We start from the raw sequence: 18,929 nt of genomic DNA, 5'->3' as shown, positions 1-18,929 counted from the left end.
GTATTATTCAACAAAAATACCATTGCAATACAACCATGGAAACCTTCAAAGCCATAGCCATAACTAAGAAATCCATGTAAACAAGCATGAATCCACACATCCCATGCCATGATTTCAACCTTCACACTTGCTCCCTTGTCTAACATGTCAAGCCTTGTCTTGTTCAACTTTCCTTTTTGCCTTTTTCCCTTCTATCTTATCTCTACAACTACCCTTGTTGCTGCTTATACTATAGAAAGTTCCACAAAACCACCAAGTTGTATTACATAAACCATGTGCTAGCTAACCCATTGACCCCACATTTTATATTGGGTATTTAATTCTTTTCCCCAATATTTAAATAATTACATAAAATATTACCATAATGTTACAATACAACTCATCAAGTATATTCCATGCGAACATTTACATGTTGCATGTCCATTTGGGTTCTCCTAGGTACAACATTAAATAATGAAATAAAATAAAATAATATAACAATACTATGAAATGCATGAAACACTCATTATCTCAACAATCTCCCACTTGTGCACATTGCATAGGGTCAATCGATAGCCACATAAATGAACAAGGAAATAATCCCTCCTAGCACTTCCACCATCATGGATCAAAGTACACCAAGTGCTCCATCCTAATACCCACAAAAAAATAAAAGTATCAAGCTTCTAAAATATGAAAAATCCCACCTCCTATTATGCCATAGCCACTGAACATACATAAAAGCCATTGAAAGAGAAAAACACCCAACTTGTCACAAAAGAATCATAAAATTCAAGTACCAATTGAAATACCAAGCACAAACAACTAATCCAAAGGTAACCACATGTATCCATAGTTGTCAAATATCCATAGATGAAATATCACCCACAAAAAAAAGCCAAACCCATCCAACTATCCTACTTCCAAAGGTATACCAAGTGAATCTCACATCATTAACATATATAATCTATAACCTACAATCACAAGCTTCAAGAGCAATATCTGCTACATATATACCAAGAAGCTCCCACTGCAAAAGATAATGTCAAATCTATGACCAATCCACTCAAAACATCTCAAAGAAGTGAATCCATATAGTATCAAGAACATCCATAATGCACAAACCATTATATTGCAAGATCAACTCTCATAACAAGTCTCAAACACTCTCCCAAGTTCTCCACAACCAAAAAATGAAAGAGATAAAGGAATAACCATACCATCTCTCACATGACATAAATGAACACAAACTAGTGATCACAATCTCTAGCCAATCTAAAACCCAATGTAAGTGAATCCAAACATCAAGGAAGATAACCAAGACCAAAGAGAAACCATGAAAATAATAACTTACATCATGTCCTTCTATGCACACCTCTAGATGTAAATTGTGCAAGTATGATCTCCTCCATAAAACCCCAACCAAGAAGCCACAGCAACACCCAAACCATACCATATAACTAATCATGGATGTAAGCATCTCACAAGAAGATCAAACTCATAAACCATTCTTAAACCAAGTAATAATAATTCCTAATCCAATGAATATGCCCAATATAAAATCATCTCCAAAACTCAACCAACATAATAACATATGCACAAAAAGATAACCAATGCCAAACCATCTCTCAAATGTACCCTCTAGAACTAACTCATGTACCATATCTCAGGATTGATATCCATGAAAGAAAAGCACAAACACAATGCACTTGAGAGAAATAATGGGATATACCTTTCAAGTCACCAACTACCAAGTAGACCGAGAGTGGGGAATGAGAATTCTCATCAAGATATCCAAGTCTCCAGCCAAGACTCATCTAAGGATAATATCCTATCAAGTCCATATTAGGTGAATTCCCCTCAAATTTTTTATTACAAGCTAGGGTTGCTATTGCACCAAAATATCAGCCTGGTAATGCTCAATACAATCACTAGACTTATAGAACATATGAGGCTGTTAAGCCATGTCATGAATCTCAAAGGGGAACATTTGCTGTTAGTCCAATTCTTCCTACTAAAATAATCAACAAGCCCAAAAAATACTTCTCTAATCCAAGAGAAATTAACATCTCCACTGTCTTTAAGTATCCATGAGCATCCACAACCAAGAAATCCATGCCAACTACAAATGCAATATATGAATATCATGTAGTATTCAAAAAATGATCAACATACTCAATACCAAGAAACTAAACCAAGATCAACATTAAAGTTCCAACCATGGCCTAAGAAACATAAACATGACAACATAAACTAAATCATCTCAACCAAAGAGATAACATGCTCCATAACATGTAAAAAATATAAACATACATCAAGAGTAGACCATGACATAAGAATCAAACTATCATAACACCAAGGATAAAATGTCAAATGAAAGCATAAATTACACCTTTACCAAGAACCCTATGAGTCCTCAAGATGTAACCATCTCCACACACTATAAAGAACCATCTCCACACACCATGAAGATAAAAAATGTACCATGCAAATGTCAAAGATGATTTTACAACAACAAGATCAAAGATAAACCTCCAACATATGAAAACACTCAATAAATATATCAATACAAAAAAATCCCACTCAACCATGGTATCGAGTCACCCATGGCATCATAAAATCCATATACTATATGAAGATCCCCTAGGTCTACACTCACACAACCAAAGTGTTAGTACCAAGTGAAACTAAGATCTCCAAACCAAGAAGATACAAACCAAACTAGGAACTAATCCTGCACTGCTACCTCATCACTAGCACTAGCTCTCACTAAACCTTGTATCTAATCTATCCATGACATCATGATGAAAAATCATCCTCTAACAATGAGAATCAACCAATGCATGAAACCATCAAAGAACTCAAAGTGTACATCATCTAGCCTCTAGCAAATAACCACAATGTATAAACACAATAACAATGCAAGATTTGATACCAAATTACAATAATTTATTCATAAAATAAATGTGACATGCAATGTGCTAGGCTGTAAGGCCTTCTCAATTATGGCCAAATACAAAGTAATTAAAATAAAAATTTTGCAAGATCCCTCAAGATCCAATCCACACCCTAGCTAGTCTAGATCACACTCTACTAGAAACCTCCAAGGAAGATCTAAACTTGTGCTCGCAAGCCTACCAAGAAATCTACTTGTTTTTCAAGCCACAACTACTAGCCCTTCTCAAACTTGATCCAAGATCTAAGTGTAAACTATCTCACATTTGACATTCTATCCACACAGTCACAACTCCACCACAATCCTACTATAAACTACCTCACATTTAGTGCCCTATCCATAAACTTAGGAAAAACTTGCTCTTTAGCTACTCTCCACACTCACTCCTCCTCCTTTGAATGAATCATTCCATGAATGAATGAATAAAAGACTCCACAAGAGCCCCATTCTTATACCCAACTAAGCCACAAGTTGGCCTAGCAATTACAAATAAAATAAAACTAACATTAAATACTTGGAGAGCCACAAGTCGGCCTCCAACAATAGCTAACTATCCAAAAATTGATACCCGAGAAAAATCACAATATCTCCTAGCCTCGATTGAATCAAAACTTTTGCTTCAAACTGAAGGTAGTACTTTAGGTCCTCTTAAATCCTTACAATTTTCATCCTCTAAATCATTGTTCAAAATTAATTACATGACTTTCAACATATACCAAAAATCTAGAAAATATAGCTCTAACAACAAGGTAAAAATAGATCAAACTTTAACATGATAACTCCAATCTCTATGTGCATATAGGAAAAGGTCCCCAATGTGTTCATCCCTAACCATGAAAATCATAACTCCACCAAATTCTAAGCTTGATGCTCTTGCATCAGACTCCCCAAGTAAATAGAAAAGTATGTCCCATAATATGATGACCATAGAAAGATTTGCAACCAACTTCATCTTTACCAAAGGCTTCCACTTCATCAAAGTCAATAGAACAAATTTGAAAATAAACCATCTATGATTCATCCAATGAAACATCAAAATCAAATACATATTAGTATCCCAATTGGCATGCTCATACCCAAGAACATACTAAACATAATACTTCACTAAGAATCTCTACAACTAATCAAAACCAACAACAACAATATCCTTAAACCTGTACTCCTTGTTAGGAACATCATGTAACTCCAAGACCAAGTTAGCAACATGGATATACAAATCCCCTAATAAGAATAACATGTAAATCCTTAGCCATGCCAACCATAGGCAAATGAGGAACATATAGATCTGTAGTATCACGTGGATCAAAAACCAAATCAACAACTAGTGAATCCACACTAGCAACATCAAACTCCACATCAATAGAAACATCTATACCCTCAATAATCTCAAAAACAACATATGAATTTAGATCCATATTAATAACCATATGAAAATTCTCATAATCAGCAATCTCATATGTCACGACAAGATGCTCTACAACATACAAGTCACAACCAATAGCAACCAAATCATCCATGACTGAGTGCTTTGCAATTTTCATGTCAGATCCAATTGACTTATCATGAAAACTAATGTCTATCTAAACATCAACAAGGTTAGGAATATCTTCAAAAAAAATCTCCAACTACTCTATAGGTTTTGTATCAGGCTCCACAAATTGATCAACAAAACCAACCTCTTCCACCTTGACCTTGCTTTACCATCTTCTTTCACGAACAAGTTTCCTAACTGACTAGACAACTCTCTTCTAGATTGGTAGAATCTAGCTCCAAAAATATCTATAGAATTCCTTCCTCATCCCATCCTTATCTCAATCATCTGAACTAGTTTCAAACTGAGAAACCACCTCCTTAGCTTGATCAACCAAATTAGCTTCAACCTAAGTATACATCTCAGAAAACTTCCTCTTCATCACATCATGGAGATTTGTAATCATCTCAGGGTCCAATCCTCTTGGAGCCATCTTCCAAGATATTCACAAACCCTCTAAAAAAATCCTTCCCATGTTCCTTGTAGTAACCTCAAATTATTTTCAAGTTAGATTGCAACATGCCACCTTGCATGAATAATTAGGAACCACATCACAAGTCCAAGACCATGAATATGCAATCCAAAAACTCTCTATGATCATGGCTCAATAAGATTAGTCTTCCATTTTTGCATCCATCTATCCATCTACAAGCCCTCTAAAATTGTAAGTTAGAACCATGATCTACCACCTCACAACCAAAAGATCTAGGACTCCAAAAAGAAAATTCACCAATAGATCAAGATCAACTAAAATCTACTTCTCCAACCCAAGTCTTGGTACAAATTGCCACAACTTTGGTGATCTCTCTACACATTTAGGAACAACCTTCACTCTGATACCACATAAAGTAGTGTAAAGAAGGAGAATCCCCAAAGGAGATGTCCTAGCTCTAGAAAATAACCACACAATGGAATACAATAATAATGCAAGATCTGATACCAAATTATAATAATTTATTCATAAAATAACTATTACATGCAATGTGTTAGGCTGTAAGGCCTTCCCGGTTACAATCCAATATAAAGGAATTACAATAACAATTCTACAAGATCCCTCAAGATCTAATACAAACCCTAGCTAGTCTAGATCACACTCTAGTAGAAACCTCTAAGGAAGATCTAAATTTGTGCCTGCAAGCCCACCAAGGAATCTCCTTGTTTTCCAAGCCGTAGCTACTAGCCCTTCTCAAGCTTGATCCAAGATCCAAGTGTAAACCACCTCACATTTAGTGCTCTATCCACACACTCACAACTCCACCAAAATCTTGCTGTAAATTGCCTCACATTTGGTGCTTTGTCCATAGACTCAGGAAAAACTCACTCTTTAGCTACTCTCCACACTCACTCCTCTTCTGAATGAATGAATCACTCCATGAATGAATGAATAAAAGACTCCACCAGACCCCATACTTATACCCAACTAATCTACAAGTTGTCTTCGTAATTAAAAATTGACTAAGACTAACATTAAATACTTGAAGAGCAACAAGTTTGCCTCCAATAGCAATTAAATGTCCAAAAATTGATACCCAAGAAAAATCACGATATCTCCTAGCTCTAATTGAATTAGAACTTGTACTTTGAATGAAACATAGTAATTTAGGTCCTCTTCAATCCCTAGAATTTTCATTCTCTACTCATTGTGAAAAATTAGTTACATGGCTTGTAAGAGGCACCCAAAAACCAAAAAACACAGCTCCAATAGTAAGGTAAAAAGAGCTCAAACTTTAACATGATAACTCCAATCTCTATATGCACATAGAGACAAGGTTCCCCAATGTGTCTCCAACAAATACCTAACCATGAAAATCATAAATCCACCAAAATTTAATCTTGACACTCTTGCATTATCATCAAGCAAGAAGATATACCATCATAACCAAATCAAGAATCCAAACTAATGAATATCAAGGAGTAGAACCTAGAAAATGGGCTAATGTCTAACATATTATGAGCAAATCAAAAACTCAATAATCATATATTAACACCCTCTAGTCTACCATGAAAGCCAAATGAATCAAAAGAAGGAAAAAAATTGAAAACTCCCTCTTTCACTTGTAGCTCCCATGTCCTTCTTTCTTCTCCATATGATGTAGCTACAAATTTCATATAATGCACACAATCATGAAGCAAAAGCCTAAGATAATGATGATGCTATGAGAATAATTGAAGTTGTGATTTAAGCTTGGAAGTCAAAATGGTTAAATGTGGAAGAGAATCTATGATGTGTCATATGACACCTCAAACCCACTTAAAGCCAAGAATCTATGACAAAGGAAGCCAAATATGGATGTGCGTAAGATAATAAGAATATTGGATTATGACATATCTCAACCAAGTGTCATAGGATGTGTTATGATGATGTCAATATCTTGTGGAATATTTGAATTAAAGAATCCATTTTTCCACACAAATAGAAATTAGTAAAAATGGAATTAATGGTGGAAAATATGACTTAGGAAATTGTGAATTTCCATGGATTGTAAATGATGAATCAATTAATTAATAAAATATCAATTAATTGAGGAGGTTATTTAGGAAGAATAATTAGTAATGACATAAGATTAAATTATGGGTTATTTAATCCTATAGGAAGAGTTAGTAGATGATTGGCCAAACTAGTTGAATAAGTACAATAGTATCCTTTGATGAAGTGTGATGATAATGGAGATTGACTAGAATAATGAGAAATAGACCAAAGCCATGGTCAAATTGATCGATTGATTGAAATTGATATCATGCCAAGGACACATGACATGAATTAAAGATACATAACATTTAACTGACATTGTAAATGCTACAAGATCAAGATTGATTGATAGGTTTAACCATAATAACATCAACGAACATTGTCAATGTTATTAAATTTTCATGATCTAACACTGAGAGACTAAAAAATATCAAAGATCAGATGACATGAATGATAGTTTGACCTAATACTAAGAGCCATGATAGTACTAAGGTTAGATTGATAAGATTTGATAGATTGATAGGTTTCCAAGGCACTGAAAGCCACAAAAAATGCTTAGGATTAGACAAATGATGATAGATTTGGGATATTTGGCATGTTTTGAGCTGATTAGGATTGATTCTAAGTGATTACGAGTTGATCTGATATGATTTTGAGTTGGTTTGAAATGGTTTTGAAATGATGTTGAAATGGTTCCAAAATGTTGTGCAATTGATGTGAAAGAGGACATGATGATAGAAACTATTGAGATACAATTAGTTTGGCCAAAAGATCAGAGTTAGTGGAATGAGAAAATGGGATGAATTATTATGGAAAGTGATGTTCATTTAGGGGTTTGAGAGTATTTTCAAGGGCTACCACTCAATATATGACCAAATAACAAAAATGATAGCTCAATTTTTTCACAACAAAGATAAAAATCCAATACAACTGATGGTTTGTAAATCAGAGTTGAAACACAAAAGTTATGGCCTCCAGAGTACAACATAGGAGCTCAAGGAGTAGTTGCAGGCATCCTACTACCCCAAGTGCACCCAAAACACACCCAAGTTCACCAAGTGCACACTTGGTGATCCCAAGTGCACTATGATAGTACCAAGTGTGTCCATGGTGTACTTGGGAAGCCCAAGTGTGCTCAGAAACTGCAGATTGAGCCCTATAAGACTTTGGGGGCCAAAAATTGCTCGACTGGACTCAGAATGACCTAAAACTTTGTGTAGGTGCCCAAAATGATAGAAAGAGGTCATATCATGGGTAAAATTAGTCAAACATGGTCTAAGTGGTCAAAACTAGACAAACAAAGGTCAGACTAAGACTAGACTGGGTGGAAAGCCCTAGAAGGTTGACAGACAGTGTAGGATGATGCAAAAATGTAGGAATGAAAGCTGAAGATGATTTGGTGTATCAAAAAACATGATCATGATGGTGAATGAAGATATGAATGAAAGAAGACCAAAGAGGTGAGATGAGGACTAGTTAGAATAAGGTGAAGACTTTTTTCTTTCAAAATGTGTGCTTTATGTCAAATGGAGCTTCATTTTGATCAAACTATAGATGTGAACCATTTTTGAGCATCTACATTTTGCCCCTCTTTGATGCAATGTGATTTAGAGCATTGTGTTAAAGAACACTGATGAGAAGGCCATAAAAAAATGCTCCATTAGGAATGATATATATGGATGCCCCCTCGAGAAATTAATTGAGATATGCATATGGTAGGTCAATTTGTTGATAATGAGATGCAAGGTAGTGGATGAAGAAGACACAAAAGATGGAGGAGATGAAATAAGGAATAGTTAGTATGATGGGAATAATTTTGATTTTGTAAAGTGTACTATATGTCAAATGGAGCTTTATTTTGATATGGCAAATGGAATGCAATGCATAATGGCATAAAGGGCTAGGCAAAATGCAAACCTTCTGCATAACAAGCACGATGTAGACAAAAAATGATCTTGTCCTTCCTAAGGCATATATGTAGTACCCCAAAATTGGCTCATTGCCATGATCACCAATTCTGGATTATTTTGATCAATTCTAAGACCTATTCTAATAGGAAATTCTCATTCTTCCATTCGCTACTTGACTTAATTGTCAAATGAAAAAAATCCTAATTTGCATTACTCACACTCTTTATTTAATTCCTAAGTATTGACTCAAATTAGCTACATTAAACCTATTGATTAAATTTAATTTAACTATAAGTGTTTATACTTTAATTAAATTAAATTACTTCTTTAGCTAATGTACAAAGGAATTAAATATATTTGATTTAATTAAATATCCTCATTCTAATTGTTGAATTTAATTATTCAATTTAGAATACTCAATTATGAGGTCATATTTAAATTCCTTAAATCAAATATCTTCTCCAATATTCTCTCTTCAGTTCAGAAATGGAAACTCTTAGTTGACTAAAATCATAAAAGGAATTAAATCAGTTAACTCCTTATTCCACTCAAAAGAAATTAGTTAACTTCCTTTTCATAAGGAAACTTTCCATTCTAACTAAATCTCATTTCTAATCTCGACCGTCCATCCAAATTGATCTTGACCATTGATCAATTCTTGCATTCTATTTAAGAAGCTCTCAATTCCTCATTTCAAAAAAAAGGAGGAGAGGTTGAAGAGAATTTGTATCAAATTGCTGTCAAATTGCACTCTCATTTAATCTCATTGAATTCTCATATAGATTTTCATTGCTAGTTTAATTCTCATATAGATTTAATATGCATATTCATCTAGCACAATCTCTTTTACATGTTTCTAGATTAAAATGCATTTCTTATTCTAGATTAAATTGCACAATCATATAGATTATTTGCATCTCATTCTCAAATCCTTCGTTCGTAGAGGGTCTGGTTGCTTAGACACCTCAAATCTGAGGATACCTAATAAGCAAATGCCTCTAGATAGAAGGCAACAGGTTGCCTTGCAAGCTGATTCTCGGATGAACAATCCAATGTTCATTTCAGGATGAATCTACAAACAATGACCATGTTGAAGGGTGTGTGAAGCCTGAGGCCACAATTCACGCATACATTTCTGGCACCCACCGTGGGGCCTGAACCAAGTTTCTAGCTCCATCTTCTTTTCTTGCATTTTATCTTCGGTCTGTTTTTCTGACTTTTTTTCTTTTTTCTTTTTGCAGCAACTTAATGGTTCTAATTAAGTGTTTTTTAAGGTTCTTAATTTAGCTTTTAAGGCTAACCCTTGTGCAGGCTGAGTTGCACGCAAAAAAATCTTAGGGTTCTTGAAAGATTTGATCATATCCTTCAAATGGTTCATTATTTCAATCTAAAAATTTTATTGCATATTTGGCATGCAATTCTCAGTTCACAGTAAAAATTTCAGATTTATTTGATCAAAAATGAATTTTTAGTAATTTTTAAAAATGTATTTTCATGAAAAAAATTATTTCGTAACCCAAATCATTGAATTTTAATTTGAAAATTATATTACATATTTGGGAAGATTTCGGAGATCATAGTAAAAATTTTGGGTTTTTTTGAGCAAAAAAAGATTTTTTATAATTTTTTTTTAATGTATTTTCATAAAAAACTAATTCTTGACATAAATCAAAGAATTCAATTTGAAAATTTTATTGAATGTTTGGGAGGCTTTTTGTGGACTACAGTAAAAATTTCAGATTTTTTGGATCATAATTATATTTTAAATAATTTTTTTATGTGTTTTCATAAAAAAAATTATTAACTCATGATGCAAATCTTGGAATTTTAATCAATAATTTTTATTGAAGGTTTTTAAGAAAATAGAAAGGAAGAAAGAAAGGCCATCCAAATATAACAAAAGAAAGCAAAAAATAAAATAAAAATGCATATTGTTTTTGCTAGCTTCAAAAACAGCACAAGAATTGTTAAAAATCAGGTAAAATCTACTAAGCACATTGCGAGGATCACTAGGTAACCTTCCTCAGTTGATAACACTTCATTTGGATCTAAAACAAACATCTTTCGTGTCAAGCTTGTGTGTGTTTCCTTCCATGTTTTCATTTTACAACACATGCATAATTTGATACTAGGGTGTGATCTCCATTAGTATTCATTTAGTAGGCTTAGGTACTAGTGATAGATTTAGATAGCTATTTTGGCTTATTGGACTCGCTAAATCTGCCTGTAATGCCTTGCCAAGGGATCCAAAGAATTAACCTAAAAAGATAATTGTTTTGTTCTCGCCCATGCCTCGAGTGCTTGTATAGACTAGGATGGGAGTAGAGAGAACGCATGGTTGAGACCTTGCATTCCATAGTATGCCTTGTCAGTATGAGAGGATACTAGTGGCCGCATGAGGATCAGTATGGACTCATGGAGTTTAGCTAACTGCCAGGGTAACTTGTACATGATATATGCGATGACACTTTCCCGCTTGCATAGTAGGTTCCTACATGTCTTTGTGTTGCCTCTGGGAATTAGATGTCAGTTTTGTGTTTGGAACCTTTGAGTTAGTATACTTTTAGGATTCCTAGACTTATAGAGATTTATGCTATGTGATTTTGGATAGCCTATTTGGGACTTGAGATTATCTCCTCAGCACGGTGGGAGTGGACCACTTAGGTACCATGCAGTCGGGTGGTAGTGTTTTTTCCACTCTTATCATTTGAGATTCATTGAGACATCATGGCTGATGCATCCTTCATGATGGTGGATATGTATCCTTTCATTGATGGTTAGCATATGTTAGATGATGTTATCTTATGCTTATATTTGCATGCTAGTTTACTTTTGGCATATGATGCAGTATATGATAGGAGTGACATTCCTACTATGTTAATATCGATGATCTCTTCGATGGTTTGGAATGTTATGCATGAAGGGATGGCTAGGGCCCACGATGGTCTAATGATGCTATTAATGGTTGGGAGGAACCGTGCACTTAGTTTAGTATGTTTGATCTTTTATGATGGATATATATATCTTCTATGATGATGTATCATGTGATTATCTTTACTTTGATGTATCATGGATTAGAATAGGATGGTGTACCTTATTTCACATATGTATATTCTTTTGAGCTTTTCATACCCTATGACATGTACAATGGATGATTGAGCATTTGAAATGTAATGTGTAAACATTGGACTTATCATTATTATTTCATGAGGTTGCTATATTAGATGGATTCAATAATGTTAGATGTTTAGATGTAATTCAATGTTAAGGGATCCTTAAAGAATGTAATCTATTATGTATGTTATGTTTACTTTTAGATGGACATTGCTATTGCTTCCGTTATGGTGCATAAGTTATATGTGGTATTTAATTTCATGTTTAAAAAAATAAAAAATGCTACCAAACTTAGTGAAATTCTAGGTTAATTCTTTGGATCCCTTGGTGGGGCATTACACCGCCAGCCCCTCGTTTCACCCTGTGGTTGCAAGATCAGCACCACGTTAAAGGGGAGGGGTCTACAGGAAAGAAGCGTTAAATGCTCCACAAGGCAACCCTTTTGTGCTTTCTAGAACTCACTAGTTTCTAAGTTATGGACTTGTTTTGGCTTGTGTGAGGGGTTAAATGTTCCACAACTTTGGACTCACCTCACATTAGTTAAAGCATTAAGTGTACCACCTTGTGCTCTTTGACTACTTTTGGATAGATTTGCTTTCAGGAATTAACATCTGTACACACATAGTAATTAGGCCCTATGAACACTGTTTGTCGATCTTGAGAGAGTGGTTTCCTAGGAAAACTCCTCTCTACGACGGATTCCTTGTAGGTGGAGAGGATACTTTGAGCATCTTGTAGATAAATGAGTCTTCAACTTGTTGATTAAGGCATCCTTTCCCCGGAGAGGTTGATAGATCACTAGAAGTTGACATCATAGATCTTTAAGAGATAATCTTAGTTTAGCATGTCAGATTAATCTGTTTGCTTTGATTGGGCTGAAAGTGTAAAGGTGTCAAAACCTTGGATTTGGAAGCTAAGTCCCCTTGTGGTACACTATTGTGAGTTGGTCACCTTTAGAGAGGGTTAACTGTAGCAGACAATCCCTCTACAGGGAAAATTGCATGGATGAAACCTCGAGTATTAATAGCCATTTTTGACGTGGTAGTGACAACTGCTATATAAATGTCCTTGTGGAAGAAATCTCCACAAGTGTGGTTCATTGTGGGTTGTCAGATCTCCCTAGTAGCTCTTGAAGATTAAGTTCTCAGACTGTGTTGAAACCTCGGTGTGCTAGGATTGGAGGTCACCCCAGTGAGTTATAAAAGTTGCAGAGTCAAAACGTTACTAAAAACCTTAGAGAGGCCAAACTTTTCACTTTCTAGGAATGTGTGCAATGATTGCAAAACTCTTTGAAAACATACACAAATAGCTCTCCTAGGGATTAGCACAAACTAAGTCACTTGATTGTTCATGCGCAAGGTTGCTTTTTCCCTTGCTCATTATTTTTAGATGTGCTTGAAATCACCTGCTTGTTGTTTTATGTGCTTGTTTATCTGCCTGGTTACTGAAACGATCAAAATTTGTCAAAACATTCTGCCTGTTAAACTATTCAACTTTTCACTACAGTCGTATGACGATTAACTTTAGGGACTTGCTGTTCTGTTTTCTCACCAAATCTAAGATCTTGTCTCATGCAACCATTGTAGATTCTCACGCAAAAATCTGCTGAAACACTGCCAAAAACTTGTTAAAATTGGTCATTTTCTGCACTTCTTTGTGTGGCCTGTAAAGGTTTTTCGCGTGAAATCTTGTGTCAGCATTACCAATTTGGGTTTGTTTTAGCTATTTGTGGCCTGTACACTATCTTTTTTTGCATCCTTTTATCGCTCTCTATTTGCAAATAGTCCTAAAATAGTGACACTTCACTTAGCTAAAGACTTCTGTCTTGTACTTTGACTGGTCTCATCTCTTAAGTTACCTTTTGTCTTTGTTTCTTAATGCTTGTCACACTTTGTGTCGCATTGGTCATAATCTCTAGCTATTCTAGCCTTTAAATCAAACCATTTGTGCCTTAGTGTACAACATTCTTGCTATTATTTTTTCCTTTTTGAGACTCAGTCTTAGTATAGTCCTTGTCCAGGTTCTAGCTTCTTGTCCTTGTCTATGACTATTGCAACCGAAAGCAGCAACGTGTTTTATCCTCTTAGAATTAGACATGGTCATGCCAAGGGTTGTAATCATGGTAGAGGTTGCTTACCTTTCATTACACAATTGATATCTAGTTCGGCTAGTGAGGCATCTTCATGATCCCCCTCACTTGCCAGGTCACCTCAAACTTAGCAAACATTTTCCATAAACTTGCAACAAGTTAGAAATCCTTTGTACGAAGAGGATACTGAGATAGGAAGAGGTCCTGCATTATCAAACATGATGTCTGATCTTTTTTTTAGACGACCTTTTGAAACACAACACACTAAAATTCAACATGTTCCTATAATGACTAATCGTGAACCTAAACATAGTAGTCATAGTCGACATCAAGAACCACCTAGGAATAACAAAGAGAAAGAGAAAGACTATGACATTGATGAGGAATTGGAAGAGGTGGAAATACTCCCTAAACACATCGCAAAATGTCAAAGAGAAAAAAACTTCCAAAAGGTCATGGGAATCCTACTCAACGAAGAGAAAGAAAAGTACTTTCTCAAACTTTTCCAAGAGGGAGCAAAGTTACCTTCTCATTTCAATGTGAAAACCATTATCATGCCTAAAGAAGAAACTGAGACTTCTAAACTCCAAAAACAACTAAAAATTATGCAAGACCAATTGGCTCAGATGATGCATGAGAAAGGGAAACCCACAAAGACATACACATTGGATGCTCTTTGTCCATTTCCATTTGACAAAATCATAAACATGCTGACTTACCCACGAGGCATATAACTACCCAAATATGACAAGTACTTTGGTACTACTGATCCCCAAGATCACTTGTGGGAATTTGGTGCTTTGTCTATGGAGTTTATATATTATCAAACCTACCTCATGTGTTTATTCCCTAGAAGCCTATATGGTCAAGCTTTGGAGTGGTTCTCACATTTACCTCTTAGTATCAAGACGTTTGACGAAATTGCCAATCTCTTTGTTCAACAATATTCTCATAACATTCAACATCCTGTCAATATTCGAGATCTATGCAACCTTAAATAGAAAGTTGGTGAGCCTTTTGTCACATTCCTCCAATGGTGGAGGCAACTATACACTAAGTATTCTCACAAAATCCTAGAAACAGAGAAGCTTGACATTTTCACCAATAACCTCCTACTTGATTTCGGATACAGAGTCCAACTTCACGGTCCACGTACCTTTGAAGACATGATTACATAGGCTATCCAAATCAAAGAATTTATGGTAAGAAAGGTGAACTCACTCTTTAGAGAGACATAAAACAAGGTTCCACTTCCAACAAGGATAAAACCAAACATGTCAACAAGAACTGAGAAATTGTACATGATGGAGTTGTTGACAATGTCACACCCAAACCTGCTAAAGCTGCATTTAATCTCATAGATGGCTTCAAAGTGGCCAAAATGCTGAGAAACCTCCTCCTAACAATAAGACATCTAGGATCAAACTGAGAAACTCATGGGCAACATGCCCTAAGCAAGAATACACACCTTTGGGAGAACCCCTAGATGTGGTTTACAAAACATTGCTACAACACAAGCTTATTTCACCAATGGATAACCCTCATCCCTATGATCCACAACCACGTCCACCATGGTGGAATGAGACCTCATTCTATGAGTATCACCAAAATAAGGGACACAAAACTAGCAACTATATAAACTTGTGCCATAAAGTCCAAGACATGATTGATGCTGGTGATCTTGTGGTAGATGGACATAACAAAAACTCAGATCACAAGGCATTCAAAGAACCTTTCCCAGCTTATGAAAAAGGAGAGACTTTGAAACCACAACCCTACAATAAGGTCAACTATACATATTCCAATGATGACAATGTCATTTATATGGTTGAACTTGTGGATTCTAAATATTGCAATGTTATTACCATTAAGGGAAAGCAAGACAATGACAAACCCAAGACACCATTTGTCTTGAGGGGCCCTACTTCCAATGCAACAAATAATGCACCTTCACAACACTGTGCTAATGCTGTCACTCGTTCTTGCGCCAAGTTGGTGCTCAAAGGGCCTGTGCCTCCTACTTCAAATCCTAAACAACACAAAGACAAAACCCTTGCTGGTTCATCTGGTAAAGGTACAAAATGCACAACAAACTTGACAGTAACTAGTTATAGTATTCTCGATCAACTTAAATGAACTAATGCTTAGATTTCTATCTTTAAGCTACTTAAAATCTCACCTACTCACACAAAATTTTTGGATAAAGCCCTCGCTGAGGAAAATGTTCCTCAAGATCTTGATCTTGAGTGATTTTAATCCATGGTAGGTCACTTGACACCGCCATACCTTATGACCTTCTCTGAAGAGGATGATAAGTCACTGAATCACCCACACAATCAACCTCTACACATCGAGGTTATGATCCATCAGACACGTGTTCGTCGGTTACTCATTGACAATGGCACTGGCCTAAATATTGTCTCTGCTGCTCTTCTTAGACAATTGAATTATTCATAGGACTCTATCGATCCTTGATGAAAGATCACTATCAAAGCGTATGACGAAGTGGAATGAAAGTCTCTAGGCCTTGTAGTTTTACCCATTTGTGTTAGTCTTGTAGAGAGAAATGTCACTTGTCAGGTGCTTGACATTCCCTTGGCTTACAACATTTTGTTAGGACAGCCATGGATACATGAGATGCACATTGTGCCATCCACATACCATCAATGCATCAAATTCCCATATCACGGCTCTGAAATTACTATTCTTGCCACTACTAGCTACACCTGCAATATGCTCAAAGCTCCTGAAACTTTTGTCCCTGCTAATGGTGAGTCCACTGATTATCATGACAATAAGCTGAAACAAATTGAACAATCATTCAAACTAAAAGAAACTAGCATAGGAGAGTATCACATTGAACTAGTGCTATCATTGACATCTCTCCTAGAGTCTCCTCGACATTATGGGAGACCCTCAGAGACAAAGAAGCCATTCGTGCTGACACCTCAGACCAAGTATAATGGTGCTTTTTAAAAGTCTACAGTTCCCTTAGAAGATGAAAATGAAAATAGAGCCATTGCTACATGGCTTTACAAAGAAGAAGCTCCAGTGGACCTAATAGAACAAGCTTGAGAAATTACTCTTAAGAAATATGGGCTTGGCCTTAGGCTTATGAAGCATTTTGGTTACAAGGGAACTGGCCCTATTGGGTGCAATAACAATGGCCTAATTGATCCTATCAAATTAAGAGTTTGAAGCAACAGTGACACAACTGGCCTAGGGTTTAAGAAGGTCCCTTTCCATTTGGGATCCAATAAATTTGTTCCCAAACTTGACAATTCATCTAAAAACAAGTCACAAGCTAAGTCAGATACTCAAGAGGAAGAATCTGATGATGAGGATTCCTATCCTCATCGTATCCCTTATGATCTTGCTAAATTCTTTGCTAAGCTAGATGAATTTGTACCATGTGTTAGCACTATTGATGATACTAGTGATTCTTTTGAGGACAATACTGAGCAACTCAAATATTATTTAGAAAAGGGAGAGTTTAGTCAGTCATGCCGTATTGAGTATTTGTGTAATAATCTAGAGGTTGAAGAAGAGTATGTCCATATCACTGTTGGGGAGTTCTATAGCCTCTCACCATGTAGTACCGATTCTCATGAATATGAATTTGACTCTCTTTCGAAAGCTACTACTGATAAAGACATTGACCAAGTGCATGTCTATGAAAACCAAATCAAAGTGGGTGGAATGCCTAGGGTTAGGTCATGGGGGTCTGATCCAACTAGTGTCCTAGAGTTGTCAATTACTGACATTTGTATTCTGAGGCATTTGAACACAACTGTGGATGAAGTCGTTGTAGGTCTCAAATTGTTGGTCCACACAGTTAATGACAATACTATGAATGCAATTGAACCAGCCACTGCTCTCTCACTCACACATCCTGAGCTTATAGACTGGAACCCCAATGCATCTAACAAAGTCCCCATGTTTTAGAATGACTATACTCTTGCCTATTACCTAAATGCTATCGAACCTGTAACGTCTTCCACCAATGAGTAGAGTGTCAACATGACTAAGGCCTTCATCAAATATTTGTCATACAATTAAAAAGAAAAAATGCAAGAGGTTTGATGGTGAAAACCACATTGTGGCAGTGTCGGATCTAACAAAAGTAAAAATAAAAGATGTATCCAAGGGTGAAAAACTCTTTGAGGCACCCAAAGATGAGATATTTGATGTCCTTCCCAGTCACTTTCAGGAGAGATCATCAGTGTTAATAGAGCCGATGCAACCAATTAACCTGGGCACAAAAGAACATCCTCATATGATACATCTGGCGTAGTCACTATCACCTAAAGAGAAGGAATTCAAGGAAAAGAAAATAAATTTTTCCTGGACATATTCTGACATGCCAAAATTAGATCCCGATCTTATCATGCATCATTTTTCCATAGCACCAGGCATCAAACCAGTTAAATAGAAGCTACATAAAATGCACCCTCGCGTTGCATTACTCGTCAAAGCAGAATTGGAGAAACTTCTAAAGGTTGGTTTCATCCGTGCAATTGATTATACTGAATGGATATCCAATATTGTTCCTATTTTCAAGCACGATAAATCTATCAGGGTTTGTACAGACTTCCATGATCTTAACTTGGCATGTCCTAAAGATGACTTTTCGCTTCTTAATATTGATATGATCATGGACATGACGGTTGGCTATGAGATGTACTCACTTATGGATGGTTTTTCTAGATATAATCAGATAAAATTGCACCAAAAGACCAGAAGAAAATGGCTTTCACATGTGCATGTGGAACCTTTTGTTGGAATGTGATGCCATTTGGTTAAAAGAATGTTGGTGCTACATATTAGCGGGCTATTACCACAATTTTTCATGACATGATGCATAGAACCATGGAGGACTA

This window comes from Cupressus sempervirens, chromosome 6 (genome assembly GCF_028749045.1).
Source record: "Cupressus sempervirens isolate cs-2001-9-10 chromosome 6, ASM2874904v1, whole genome shotgun sequence".
In the NCBI taxonomy this organism is placed as follows: domain Eukaryota; kingdom Viridiplantae; phylum Streptophyta; class Pinopsida; order Cupressales; family Cupressaceae; genus Cupressus; species Cupressus sempervirens.
The sequence above is the reverse complement of the archived record's forward strand: the minus strand, read 5'-3'. Positions refer to the sequence as shown.